This window comes from Papio anubis, chromosome 4, assembly GCF_008728515.1.
Source record: "Papio anubis isolate 15944 chromosome 4, Panubis1.0, whole genome shotgun sequence".
In the NCBI taxonomy this organism is placed as follows: domain Eukaryota; kingdom Metazoa; phylum Chordata; class Mammalia; order Primates; family Cercopithecidae; genus Papio; species Papio anubis.
The window spans coordinates 3099700-3113135 of record NC_044979.1 but is presented as its reverse complement, the minus strand read 5'-3'; the positions used below and the strand labels follow the sequence as shown (position 1 = coordinate 3113135).

Below are 13436 nucleotides of genomic sequence, written 5' to 3'. Positions count from 1 at the left end.
ATGTAACAGACCCGCAAAGTGTCGCATACACAAGGTGAGGCGTTCTGGCCACATGCCACAGGATGTGAGCTACCATCCAGCAGCCCTTACAGAGCTGGCATTTGCTGCTGGCACGAAGGCCAAATTCCAGTCTCTTAGGATGCAGAAAGCACACATCTGAGAAGAAATAGACATTTCAGAGAGAAAGCTAATTCAGGACTTCTAAAAGGTGTTTTGCTTCACAGTAATTACATAGCTCCAGAGCCTTTGAACTTCTGCAGGGTCTTTCATCAGTTTATGTGCAGTAAGAGTGAACGGCTGCATATCCTCTGGGGTAGATATTATCACCACTCCCGCAGCTGGGCAACTGGAGACAGAGAGGAAGCGGCTTGGCAGCTGGGATGGAGGTGAGTGAGCCGATACCTGGATCTCAGTTATTCTGCCAAGAGCTCCTTCTGGACAAAATTGTCCTCAGGGCTCCATCCACCTCCTCCACAAGCCCAGCTCCCAGCTTCCTCCAACTGGGCCCAGAGCCTCAGTGGGGCGGCAGCGTGCTTTGGAGTGGTGGAGGCTTTGGAGTGGTCCAGACGTAGGGTCAGGCCGATCCTGCCTGTTTCCCAGCTCTGGGATCTGACACATTTCTGCCCTGCACTAAGCCTTACCTGCTGCACTTGTGAAATGGAGCTAACAGTAAGTGTCTCAAATGAATGTTGTGAGGGTCATGCCAAGTAACTCAGCTAGGACAGTATCCTCACCTGGTAAGAACTCAGCCATGAACGCAATAACTGTTGTTTAGTAATGACAACAACAAAACCACCACCAGCAATGCATGGCTTCCTCCAGCCCAGCGAGCCCGTGGCCCCTTCCCATCTCACCGTCCACTCCACTCCAGCGCTCTTCTGGAAGAGTCTTACGCTAGTGACACACCCGGCTACCTCCCTGGGGTGCTGCCGGGTGAACAGTTTACTCCATTACTTCATCTAAGACGAGGGACTGATGGGTAATCAGGCTGCAACGTGGCCCCAAAGCCCAGGGGCTCTGCCATCCATGAGGCCTTCCTGCAGTAGCTAGAGGAGTGGACGAGGCCAAATCTGGGGTGCCTTGGTGGGCAGAGCACACATTTTCCTGCTTGTTTGCAGAGGGCAGTGGGTGGGACACTCCCAGCAGGGGCAGTGGGTGGGGTGACACACTCCTAACTTTCCCAGTGGGAGGGGCAGAGCAGTGGGTGGGGTGGGACGCTCCCAGCAGGAGGGGGCAGTGGGGCAGTGGGTGAGGTGGGACGCTCGCAGTGGGAGCAGTGGTACACTCGTAGAGGGGTGGCAGTGGGTGGGGTGGGACGCTCCTGGGGAGGGCAGTTGGTGGGTTTATGTGGGACGTTCGTAGCGGGGTAGGGGAGGCCATGTGTTGGGTGGGACCCGCCTGGGGAGGCAGTGGGTGAGGTGGGATGTGCAGAGGGCGGTGGATGGGGCAGGACATTGCGGGATGGGCGGTGAGGCAGGGTGGGGAGGGGTGTGCTGGGTGGGGCGGGAGGAGGTGAGTGGGTGGGTCAGGGGAGGCCTCAAAAAAAATCGAGAAATCGGCAAATCGAAAAGCAAGAGAATAAATAAATCGGCTCGAAGGGTCATCGGTAAAATCAGAAAGCGAAAATAAACAAATGAAATTAAATCGGCTCGTCGAAACCGAAATCGGAAAACAAAAGCGGGAAAATCGTCGTCCGGTAAAGGTAAATAAAACAATCAGAAAACTCGAGCATCCGGAAAAAGAAACAAAAGTAAATAAAGAAATCCGAATAATCGAAAATCGTGAAAAATCGTCAAAATCATCGTCATCAAAAAAATAAAAATCATCGAAACAAAGAAATTCGAAATGTCGATAAAATCCGAGAAAATACGAAATAATCGATAAAATCCGGGAAAACTCGTCATCCGAGAAAAACAAAGAAATCGGCTCGAGAAAGGATTCCGGGGAAATGTCGTCGTCGAAAGCGAGAATAATCGAGAAACAGAATGAAGTAAAGCGGAAAGTCGTCGCTCAAAGGTAAAAATGAATAAATCAGAAATAAATAAAGGCTCGAATAAGAGAACAGAGGTAAAGTGGGGCTCCTAGAAGTGGATGGATCGTCGAGAGGCTCCTGGGGGTTAAGTAGAGCAGGAGGTTCCTGGGGGTAGTGGATCGTGGGTGAAAGGTAAAGTGGGAGGTTCGAGGTGGTGGGTGGGGTCGGTGGTGGGGCAGGATTAGGGATGGTGGAGGGTGGCAGGTGGTCGGTGGGGCGGTTGTGGGCAGGTGGAAGTCTTGCCAGGGATTCCATCTGTGTTTCTTGACAGAAAGGAAAGAAAAGGAACTGAGATGGTTTAAGTGACTTTGCACTTTCACCTCTTTCTATTTCACGGGGTCACAGGTCAGGCCTCCGCAGCCTGTCCCGGGGGTAGGTGGAGGGCTCAGCCTATGCCGTCTCCTGGGGAGGGAACCGTTGATGGGAACGCGGGGCCCCAGCTCCTCTCCTGCAGCCAGTTGTGCCTCTCAAACTCACCTGACTGGTCCTCCGGGCCGGGACAGGGGAGCCACCCTTGCCACTTAGTGGGGAAGCAGCTTCCGTTCCTCTCCAGCCCCTTCTCATCGACCCCGGGTCGATGCCAGAGAATCCACACCACGCAGGTCGCCCAGGACCCCTCTGCTACCTCCGGCTGACGCCCTTAGAGTCTCGCAAACACCCTCCTCTGAAGTGGGGGCTCCCTGCTGCGTGAAGGCGGCTCAAGCAGGGGTTCCTGCTCCTGGTGGCCTGGGACAGCTGTGCCTGAGCCAGAGCGGATGTCGGTAGGGAGTGGACCCAGAGCCGTCCTGGGACCCGCCAGGCCTGGAAGGGCAGTGGGGAGCACAGAGCAGACGCCTGCCTCACCCCTCCCCATGTGGTCACTTTCTACAGAAGCCCAGCCGCGTGTCTGCAAGGAGCCCCCGCTCGGCAGTTCCAGCCTGGCTGGGAAAGTGTTGGGCCCGGCCCCGCGTGGACACACCCCAAGGAAGGACACATTCCCACTCCCAGAGCCTTTCACAGGGACAGGCCCTCCAGCTCTGCGGCGCTGCCTGTCCTCCGAGGCCCGGCCCCTTCCAGGCGAGGCAGGAGTGCTCTCCTCTCCACTGGTCACCAGCCACTGCTCCAGGACTCTGTGGCCAGCTCTGTGTTCTCACCCTGTGTGAGGACAGCCGGCAGGGACAGAAATGATGCTTGGACGTTATGGTGGCCAAAGCCCAGCGCGACAGGTCCTTCCGAGATGCCTGCCTGCCAAGGCCTGCACGGCCACACAGATCAAACAACCCCCTTCCTTGAGGGCTTAGGGGAGAGGTAGGAAGGTGGCCCCCAGCTTGCCCTAATGTAACCCTCAGCAATATCCATTTTAAGGCTTAACTGCTGAGAGCCTGAGCCCTGGAATCAGTTAGACTGCGGGAGGTGAACCCTGCCTTCCTCTCAGAGGGCGTCCTCAGTCGGGTCCGTTCACCTTGCTGAGCCCCGGCCTCCTGATCTGTGACATGGGAGATGGCTGGTGCGCAACTCATTGCTCACTGTGAGGACTCAGCCTAGAAGCAGATGTGCGCAGTGCCTGGGGCGTAGCAAGGCCTAGGCTACATCCCTGCATTTCATGCTCAGTCGTGCACACATTCATTGCTGCACCCATGGCTCACCTGCAAGGGCCCTTCTTGCCTACTCCACCACTTCCAGGCCATTTTCTTAGATCATCATCGTTCTTAAAGCTGAAAAGAGGCCAGGCACAGTGGCTCACGCTTGTAATCCCAGGACTTTGGGAGGCCAAGGCAGGGGGGATCACCTGAGGCCGGGAGTTCGAGACCAGCCTGACCAACATGAAGAAACCCCCGTCTCTACTAAAAATACAAAACAAAATTAACCAGGGGTGGTGGAGCATGCCTGTAATCCCAGCTACTCAGGAGGCTGAAAAGAAACATCCCTTCCAGGACACTGTCTCTGCCTTCCCGGGTCCCAGCACGCTCCCTCTGCTGTGAACTCCTAGATCACCTACTGCTTGGATCTTGGTGTGGCCCCTCAGATGCCGCCTCCTGGTGAGATCTGTGTGCTCCTCTCTATTCTAGGCCGACACCATCCTCAGACAACCAAGGGCAGCTTCCGGCACAAGCTGCATGTGACATCGAGATTTCCTAATAGTCACGTTGTTGAAAGTTAAAAAAAAAAAAAAAAAAAAAAGTGCAATTCATTTTAATACTATACGTTTTAAACTGAACAGCACAAAAGATTACGTTTCAGTATAGAATCAACGTCAAGAATTGTCCGTGGTAGGGTCACATTCTTTTCCTTTTACTAAGTCTTCAAAACCTAGAACGGCACATCCCAGTTTGGGCTGGCTACCTTTCCAGGACTCAGGGACGACGGAGGCGGGTGGCAGCCACACTGGGTGCAGCTCGAGACCAGAGTGTTCTTGGGAAAGACAAAAATGAACTTTCACAGGATAATCTCACGTAGGACCCTCAAGCACTCTTATGAAAATGGGGCAGAGTACTCAGTAAGTTCTTTGTCATAGTTTGTCATGATGCATACCAAGTTGTGGCTGCCCTTGTCCTATTTTAGGTATCGTATTTCTGGCACTGATTTTTCAGGCATGCCATTAAAAATCAGGTATGCATCAAATCCCTGGGTCTGCCCTGGCTGCTTCAGATAGTCCTGCCTTGGCTCCCAGTAACTTAAAGACTTGCTCCACCATTGGCCTGTTCCACGATACGTGCAATAGTTTCCTGAGCTTTTAAAACACCGGAGCTGCCACTCAGTCCACAAATGTTCTCCAAGTGTGCAAGAGACCACAGAGAATGCCAAACGGGAGATTCCTTCTTCTGCCCAGGAGTTTATATGAGCAAAATGGATGCCCACTCATTCCAGCAAACGGTATCATTTCCAAGTGACAAAGGTTCTACCTGCTCTTCTTTAAAATCTGGAGCGTTTTAAAGCAGTCCAAGGAGCATAGCAGAGGCCTTTCTCAGTGGAATGTGCAAACACGTTTTGTAGAAGAGGCTGGTGTGCAAATGAACCTCAGCATCTTTCAGTTCCATGTTAGTTTATTTTAAGTCTTAGAGAAAGACACAACAAACTGAATTTTCAGGTCTCCTGAGGGGATTTCAACGGCAAAAATCCTGAATTGCTCCACAGAGTAGATGCCTGGTTGAGTTGTAAATTATTGGTTATACCAGAGGCATTAGAATACATCTATAAACTCATGTCAAAAAATAATATCGCACCAAGGAAGACTCTGATATTAGGAACATTAAATAATTCACAGTTATGAATGCTTTGGTTCTTCCCTATCGGTACGTACATTTGCATCTCTTAGTCAGAAGTATTGTCAGCGTGTTCCTTCGGTGAACATCATTTAGACTCATGCTCTTTGATAATGTTTTTAAAAACACGCAGGTCCTTCTTTAACAACACCGGATATTGCTGTGTTTGATTGCTGTCTGAAAGCTTAAGGCATTTTTATAATGAAAGAGTTACGATTTCAAAAATCCCCCAAATTATAAATAGAGCATCCCACCTCCTGCTTTGCCCCAGAAGATGAGGCAGCTGCCTCACCTCAACACACCCCCGAGAGCGGCCCCCACCAGGCCTGGTGGACTGCATTGCCAGGGTGGAGAAAGACGGAAATATTTTAGGATGAAAGCTATGGAATATGGTGGTCCATGTTGACCAGCAAAGAGAAAGCCTGTACCTGGCAGACCCAAGCATACAGCCGCCTGAAAGGTACTCTTGGTCACAAAGGAGTGACCCTGCAGGCTCAGCACACTGTTGGGAATATCCCTCCCGTCCTCTTGCTCCCTGAGTGAAGGCTTGCTGAGTAGGTGTCTGATGAGCCCATAGCTCTCTAGAAGGGAGGTGACCTGGGTACCTAGGAAGGGACTCAACTCCCTTTCATCATTGATATTGAACTGGCTCTTGGCTCACTCATTCCCTAAAGCTCATCTAGACCTGGAATGTGTTACCCAGAGTTCTGCAGGTTGCCAAGGTGAGAGAACACAGCCTGTCTCTCTGTCTCTTCCCCAAGGGCCAGGCTGTCCCCACAGTGATCGTCCCGGCCTGAACTGTCAAACGTAGACTATAGCCTTTGGAATTTCCTTGGTTCTCCAAGATACGTGTGAGACTGGGTGAGACATCAAGATCAACGGGACAGTCGGGCCTCTGAGAGGACAAGGGCAACCTGGAGGAGACAGGCACTGTAGGGCTGAGGCTGGAAGAAGTGAGAGGAAGTGAGAGAGGGAAAGGAGAAGAGGATGGAAAGTGAGCAGTGAAAAGCCTTGAAGCTGCTGCCATGTCTCCTCTGGGAGGCCCAACTGTCCCGTGCTGCCGGCCCAACACCCTCCATCCCTCTGAGCTGAGGCTGGGCCAGGCCGTCCACTTTGTGTTCTCCTAGACCAGCACAGTGGTGGCTCTGAATGTCAGTGCCCTCCAGAGACAGGGCCAGCCCGGCTTTTGGATTTGAGGAAACAGCAGAGTCCTGGCTTTGCTCTGTCCAGGTCCTGATGCCTCTTTCACAGGACACATGGCTCGAGGCTACCAGCCCCTCTCTCTGGACCTTCAGTTTCCTCTCTCTCTCTCTCTCTCTCATTTTTATGTGTGTGTCTGTGTATTGACCGTGCATGTGGGCATGCAAGTGTGTGTCCAGTCCCGAGGGGGCAACCGCACCTCTGCTGGGGGCGGCTCTGTCCCAGCCCTCAGGAGTGCCTGGCTCATGTGAAAGGCTCAGGGTGCATGTGCTGAACGGGTGACAGCTGCTGGGTGGTTCTCTATAGTGAAGGGTGAGGCCAGGGCTCCTGCATAACACAGTCGGCTAACACCTTCTCCGAGGCATGCGGGATCCCAGGGCCTTCAACGTGGTGGGCACTCCATAAACCTCGTCACGGACCAGCGAGCCTGTGAGGTGTTGACTCCAAGGTGTATCCCTGCCTCAGCTCGTTTTTCCTGCATTGCTGCTGAAGACACTCGCACTGCTGCTCAGCTTCCAGAGGACCCCAAGCTCAGGGCTTCCTACAGCCGTCCATGCTGAGCCCAGTACCCTAGAGCTGCATGGTGGGCAGCAAGGGCTGTTTCCAGAAGGCCCTTCTGCCAGGGATTCTCTGCTCCCGCCAGAATCCTGACAGCGTGCACCTGCCAGCCCCGGGAAGGGGCTGAGATGTCAGCAGAACACCCCCAGTGCACGGCCAGCTTTGAGTTTGTTGGAACATGGAGGTGGAACCAGAGAGGGCTGGCAGAGAAAGGAGCTACAGAGTAGCAACGGGCAGAGGCTGGGGCGCCTGGGAGGGGCAGGTTTCCCAGCCAACCCAGCCGGGCAGCACAGCACAGGGAGCAGAGGGAGAACAGGACAGAACACTCGAGGCGTGGCCCACACCACTCTGGATGGCCGGCTCACAGGTCAGGGGCAGAACCCAGGCTCTCTGGCGTGATGAACAGGAGTTTACAGAAATCAGAGAAGAATGGGGGCATGAGCAAACCCACTCAAGTGGGCCTTGGCCACGCTGTCCTGGAGGCAGTGGGACTTGGGGCCCCCAAGACGCTACCCAGACTAGACAGGTTATATTGGCCATCATGGACGTGGCTAAATTCCCTTTCTTGGCATTGAGGGGAAGAAATAATCCCTCAAACCACAGTGAAATCTTGAACATCCAAGAAACACCCTCAGTAGTTCTCTACCTACCAAAGCACAGTTCCCTGAGGTGGGTGGGTGTGGAGAGAGTCAGGGCGGGGTTAGGGTGTCCCCTCTACATAGAAGCTGGGCCCAGCTCTGGCTCCAGTGGTGCAGGAGCCCTGGGTGCTCAGATGGAAGGGCCTGAGCTGAGTGCTGGGCAGCAGATCTTTCATCCGCTCCTCTCAACAGCCCTGCCCCTTGAGACCACATCCCGTACAGCTGTAGAGACAGGAACTGGAGACCAGCTACAGCTACTCGGCGAGCCCTGCGCCCGAGCTGTGTCAGGCCTTTCCTAGTCCACGTGGCACCGCTCTTTGGACCAGCTGAGGTCTTGAACGTCCTCACTGCAGAGGCATCGGAGGGAGCGTAGCTATGGGGATGCGGGTGACCCTCCTGTGCCTCCGCACCTACAGAACTCCCTTCCTGCGTGGTTCTCAGCCCTTGAATGACTGCTGCCCCCAGCCCCTGCCCTCTAATCTCAGACACACACTCTATTGCCCGAGATAGGCAGTGGTGGGACCCCGCCATAACCCCTGTCTATCAGCCTTCGTCCTGTTTCCCCGTTCCCATTCCTTTTGTTGGCTCCGTCTGGTGGGCCCAGGGGCAGTGGTGGTAGAAATCCTGCATGGCTGAGAGTTTCTGGGTCCACGGTGGGTGGCCTGCTGTTCCCCAAAGTTTCAACTTTCACTCACACAGACTCAAGTAAATATTGTACATCATGGCAAATGAATGGGTATCCCACTGAGGCCTAGTAAGTCAGTTCTGCCAAACTGCCACCCTCCCAACAAAAGTCAATCATTGCCCAGTTTCAGGGCTCTAGTCCAGGGACTGGATGGTGTTTTCTCTAAAGGGCCAGATAGAAATGCTTAAGGCACTAGAGGCCGTATGGTCTCCATCAACTCTGCATGGTGGCATGGAGATAATGTGTAAGTGAATGAGTGTGGCTGTGTTCCAATAAAACTTTATTTACAAAGATAGATACAGGGCCGGATGTAGCCTTCAGGCTATAGTTTGCTGACTATATGTTCTTTCCTGCATCTGGTCAACATGGGGTATGTCCAGAACCTCCAAGGACACTTACCCCACCCCTTCCTTTCACAGAGAAACGAAGTCATCTTCCCATGCCACATGAGTCTGTGAATAGCTGAGCTGAGTCTGGGGTCCCTGTCCACACCTCTGCTTGGTCACTTTATCCTTTCCTCCTCTTGCCATTGGTGAGCTCACTCCCAGGATTGTCAGAGTGGCTGTGTCCCAATGGCCTGGGCTAAGGGATAAAGGACATGTGTGTCACCCTGGAGTGGCCCTGGCCTGCATTCTGGCTGGAAGGTCCTCACTGCATACCCTCCCTACAGGCTCAGCGTGTGCCGTGGCCACAGAGTCATAAGGTGCAGCCCAGACCCCAAGTCCCTCAGAAGGTGGCTGCATTTGGAAATGGGGTCTTGACAGAGGGAATCAATGAAGTCACTAGGGTGGCCCTCGTTCAATGTGGCTGATGAAGAGAGGATATCAGGACGCAGACTCACACAGAGAGGCCATGTGAGGACGTAGGGAGGAGATGGCCAAGGAGAGAGGCCGCCGGAGAAACCAAACCTGCCAACATCTTGATCTTGGGCTTGCAGGCTCCAGAACTGTGAGAAATAAATTTCTGTTGTTCGAGTCTCAGCCTGTGCACTTTGTTACGGCAGCCCCGGGGAACTCACCGCATGTCTGCAGGGAAGGGATTGCACGGGCGACGTTCCTAAGAGGAAGTGAGACCCAAGTCTCCACCTCACTGGCTAGGACGTCACCTTGGCTCTTCCTCGGGCCGCAGTCTTCACACCCTGCCTCTGCAAGCTGCACTGGGAAGTCCGTTTCGTGTTCAACGACATGGGGTCAGAGGCTGGAGACCGAAGGCTGAGGGTAGTGTTAACGGACGTGCAGAGCTGTGGTCAGGAGGAGGGGGCATCGAAGGAGGTGGGTCGTCTCCACAGTTTGGGAGCCATAGAAATGCTCAAAGGCGAAGGTGGCTGCAGGGCCCTTCCTGAGGTTAAATCCTTTCAAAGGAAGAGTGGTCCCACATCAGTACTGCGGAGGGCTCCAGGAAATGCTGGCCTCACGGCAGTCCAACGGCAACAATCCTCATTTATTGAACAGAGCAGGAAATACTTCAGGCTTCCTGGAGGAAAGCTCCTAAATTAAAATCAGTGGCCAGAATGTCCTTGAAGACTTTAATCTTTCTAATTTTTTCCTGTATCTTCTAAGATTATTTTCATTCTGAAAGGAGTCGGGAATGACACCAGTTGGCAGGGATTTCTTTTCCCCCACCCCAAGAGACACAGACCCAGATCGACAATGTCTCTTTAAGACTCCAAGCCCAAATTTTGCTCTCGTGGTTTTCAAAATAAAAACATGTGATCAGTCCTTTTTATTGAAAAGAAATTTCTTAGGAAGACTAAGAAATATTGCACTCGATTAGGTCTGTCTCTGCCCAGAATTGGAAGACAAATGGTAAAACAAATTATTTTCCCCTACAGAAAAAACATTGCCAGAGGGAGAAAAATAAAATGATTTGACAGGTGCAAGGAGCCCCGAGGTGTGGGCTCGTGAGGCTCATCCCCGTGATGCAGTGCAGACCTGAGAATGAATAAAAATCTTTCCCGAGCACTCCAGGATGCTCTGTGTACGCGTGTCAGAGACAATGCGGACCGGCTCGAGGGGCCTCTGCGTCGTGGCCTCGTGCCAGCCTCACCACAGCTGTGTGGTGCATAAGAATCACAGCAGCTGTATTTAAACTAGAAATTAAATCTCCTTTTATTTAATGTGCACAGTCTTTTTAGTTATCAAAAGGAAACATTAGCAATTAGGGAATGTGTATCTCGTGGATGGCGTTGGATTTGCTGTTTTTGTTTTGGATGTCTATGATGTCTAATTCTAAGGCAGGATGACGGCGGCGGCCAGGTCTCTTGAAAGAGGGAGCTTTTCACTACCTTTTCCTTTGTCAGCAGACAGGGAGTTTCAGACGTGCCCTTCTCCCCACTTTGGCAGAGGGCTGGGGAACCACAGGACTTTTATTCTTTATTGCATTTGGTTTTGATTTGAATGCTGAAGTCGGGAAAGAGGGAGAAGTGGGGAGGGAAGAGGAGAGAAGAAAGAAGGGGAACGTGAGGAGAGGGAAGAAGAGAAGAAAAGAGAAAAGTAGTTGGGTGATGAGTGCACGAAGTCTCAGAGATCACCACTAAAAACTTATTCATGTAGCCAAACAACCCATTCCCCAAAAACCTATTGAGATAAAAAATTTAAAATTCAAAAATAAAAATAAAAAAAGGAAAAGAGAAAAGTGAAAGAGGAAGAAGAAGAAGAAAAGCAGGAGAATGTACACGCTACACACTCGGACACGCCGAGGCTGAGAAGATCCACGCTTACGTTGCGTGGAGATGGGGAAGGAGCAGGCCTCTCTGGGGACATCTCTGCAGCCTCTGCAGGCCGTCCTGCTCCGGAGGGTGACTGCTCAGTCTGAGCCTGTGGTGAGAGGGAGGGAGGAAGACTGCGCTGCTCTGCTGAGCTCCCGCACATCCTCCCCACCAGCCGGGCCGGAGTCCGTGCAGCAGGGAGAGGCGGGATGGGGGGTGAGGAAGGGAGGGCGCGGGAGTGAAGGCAGAGGAAGGAGAGAGGAGGTGAAGGTGGGGAGGGAAAACTGGGGTTGCAGGGTCTTCTTGGAAGCTGAACTTGGAATTCTCAAAAAGAAAACTAAAGGGGCACCTTCCTTCCTCGCTGTCTGTTGAAATCTGGCCCCTGGTGCTGCTGATGACGGCAGGAGCATGTGGTGGACCCGAGGCAGCCACAGGCTTTCCTGATGATTCCTGATAACGGTCATCCTTTCTTCCATAGCATCTCCTTTTGCACAAAGGTGTGCTCGGTGCATTCGTTAATAGACCTTTATAAAAACCTCGTGGCAAGACAGCTCTGGCCTCCACTCAGTGCAGGAGGAATCCAGGCCCAGGCCCAGTCCTCCTCAGGGCCATGGAGGCACTCTAGGCCTTTCGGCAGGAAAACTGATCCAGATGGTTCTCGTGAAGTCGATGCAGGCCCTGAGGTCACTCACAGAAGGGCCGCTGCACCCTTTGGCATCGTTAGAGCCCAGAGTCAGGGCCCTCGCCAGGAACAAGAACCACAGAGAGGCCGGGGCAGCAGGGAGGGTGGGGGGAGAAGTGGCACAGGCTCCTTTCTCCACCACCCTGCAGGTTTCCACCTGTGCCTCCTGTTGGCCAAAGCTACAGAGAAGCTGGAGGTCAAAGGCATCCGGGAAAAAGTAGGGCCCTGTTGTGTAGCCCGCAGTGGAAAAGGGGGACCACGGATCTGAGAGCAACAGGAAGCTGCTTGGGGCATAGAGGTGCAGAGACGGGGAGGTGGACGTTGCCCGGATCTCCCAGCTGGCGGATCAAAGGCTCTCCAGCCTGCGTGACGTGTCTCCCGTGTGTTCTCCAGTCCTGGCGAGGGACTCTGGCATTGTCACTACCAGAAGAGACGGGAAGCCTCCCAGCCCCGCTTGGGCAGGTTGAACAGCTCCAGCCCCATAGGAGCAGAACGTTCTCGAGACACATCAGAGACAGCAGGAGCTGTTCCTGGGGATCTGCAGGGTCGCTGGGGAGGAGGGCAGGCCAGAGCCGGGCATGGGAACTGCCCTTCCTGTTGTCTTGAGCCTTGCTGGCTCCCAAATGAAACCTCCAACGCCCTAGGACGCCAGGACCTTTCCCCAAGTGATGGAGAAACCTGGCCAGGCGAGGATGGCTTTAAGGCCCCAGATTTCGTCTTTTTAAAGCAGAGAGCACCTGACGATGGTGCATCCTAATTTCAGTGATGTTCTCATTGGTAGTAAGTCTCGCAGAATTGCCCTCACAGGACTGTCCTCAGAGACACTGTTTACAGCCATGAGCCACAGTTCATCCCAAATAAAGTCACCCAACTCATCCCCCAGCCATGTTCCTCAGTGATTTTGACTATTTCCAAAAATTACACCTGGACTTAAAAGATTAATACTTGCTGCTGTGGAAATACTCAAAGGCTGTGCTGTGCACGTCGAAGCCGTGCTGTGAAAGGACTCCACAAAGTATTGTGAGCAAAGACAGCCACACTCAAAAGAGACGGCGGGTTCTCAGCAGACCTTTCCCGGAGGATGTGCTACATGCGTCCTTGTCATCACAGTCTCACCTCGCTGTGCCGACCTGTGGAACCGGCCGCCCCGGGGTTGCTGCGAGCCACTGGACTCATCTAAATGACCGGGAGATGCCGAGGCTCAGGCAGGCAACCCAGTGTGCTCAGGAGACTCTCCTGGGGTGGCTACAACTCTGTTTAGTTTTGGAAGACGTCCACGCCAGGTGAAGACAAGGGGAGGAGAAAACTGACGGAGAAGCACATAGAAGGGCCAGATGTGTGCGAGAGGCCCGTGGTGGAAAGCACAAGGTGATTCGAGATGCCCAGGGTAGAGGGTGAATCAAGAATTGCGACGTGTGCCATAACAGTTCTTGATTTCTCTAACCTGATTCCCTATCTGCCCTGGCCATTCTTAGAATAAAAGTTGATGACAATAAGATATAAAATAAAATAATTTAAAATAGTAAAATAAAATAAAAGGAACTGTTACTCAAATCTGAGAACCGTGGGCTGCTATGGGAAGGTCGTTAGCAGGGGTGATGGGACCGATCTTCCCCTGCAATGAGCAGCCTCAGGGAGGAGGGTGGGAGCCAGGGCAGCCCCGCAGAGGCAGCCTGCAGAGGAGCCTGCTCA

The 13436-nt window shown here is 53.0% G+C and overlaps 1 long non-coding RNA gene across 1 annotated transcript; it reads left to right on the top strand.

Moving 5' to 3' along the window:
- The first annotated feature begins 4213 nt into the window (after positions 1 to 4213).
- On the top strand, positions 4214 to 11108 carry LOC103883370. The gene is made up of 3 exons (XR_645586.4): positions 4214 to 6135; positions 8775 to 8887; positions 9026 to 11108. It is a non-coding gene; the product is annotated as an uncharacterized LOC103883370 (long non-coding RNA).
- Positions 11109 to 13436: the final 2328 nt, after the last annotated feature.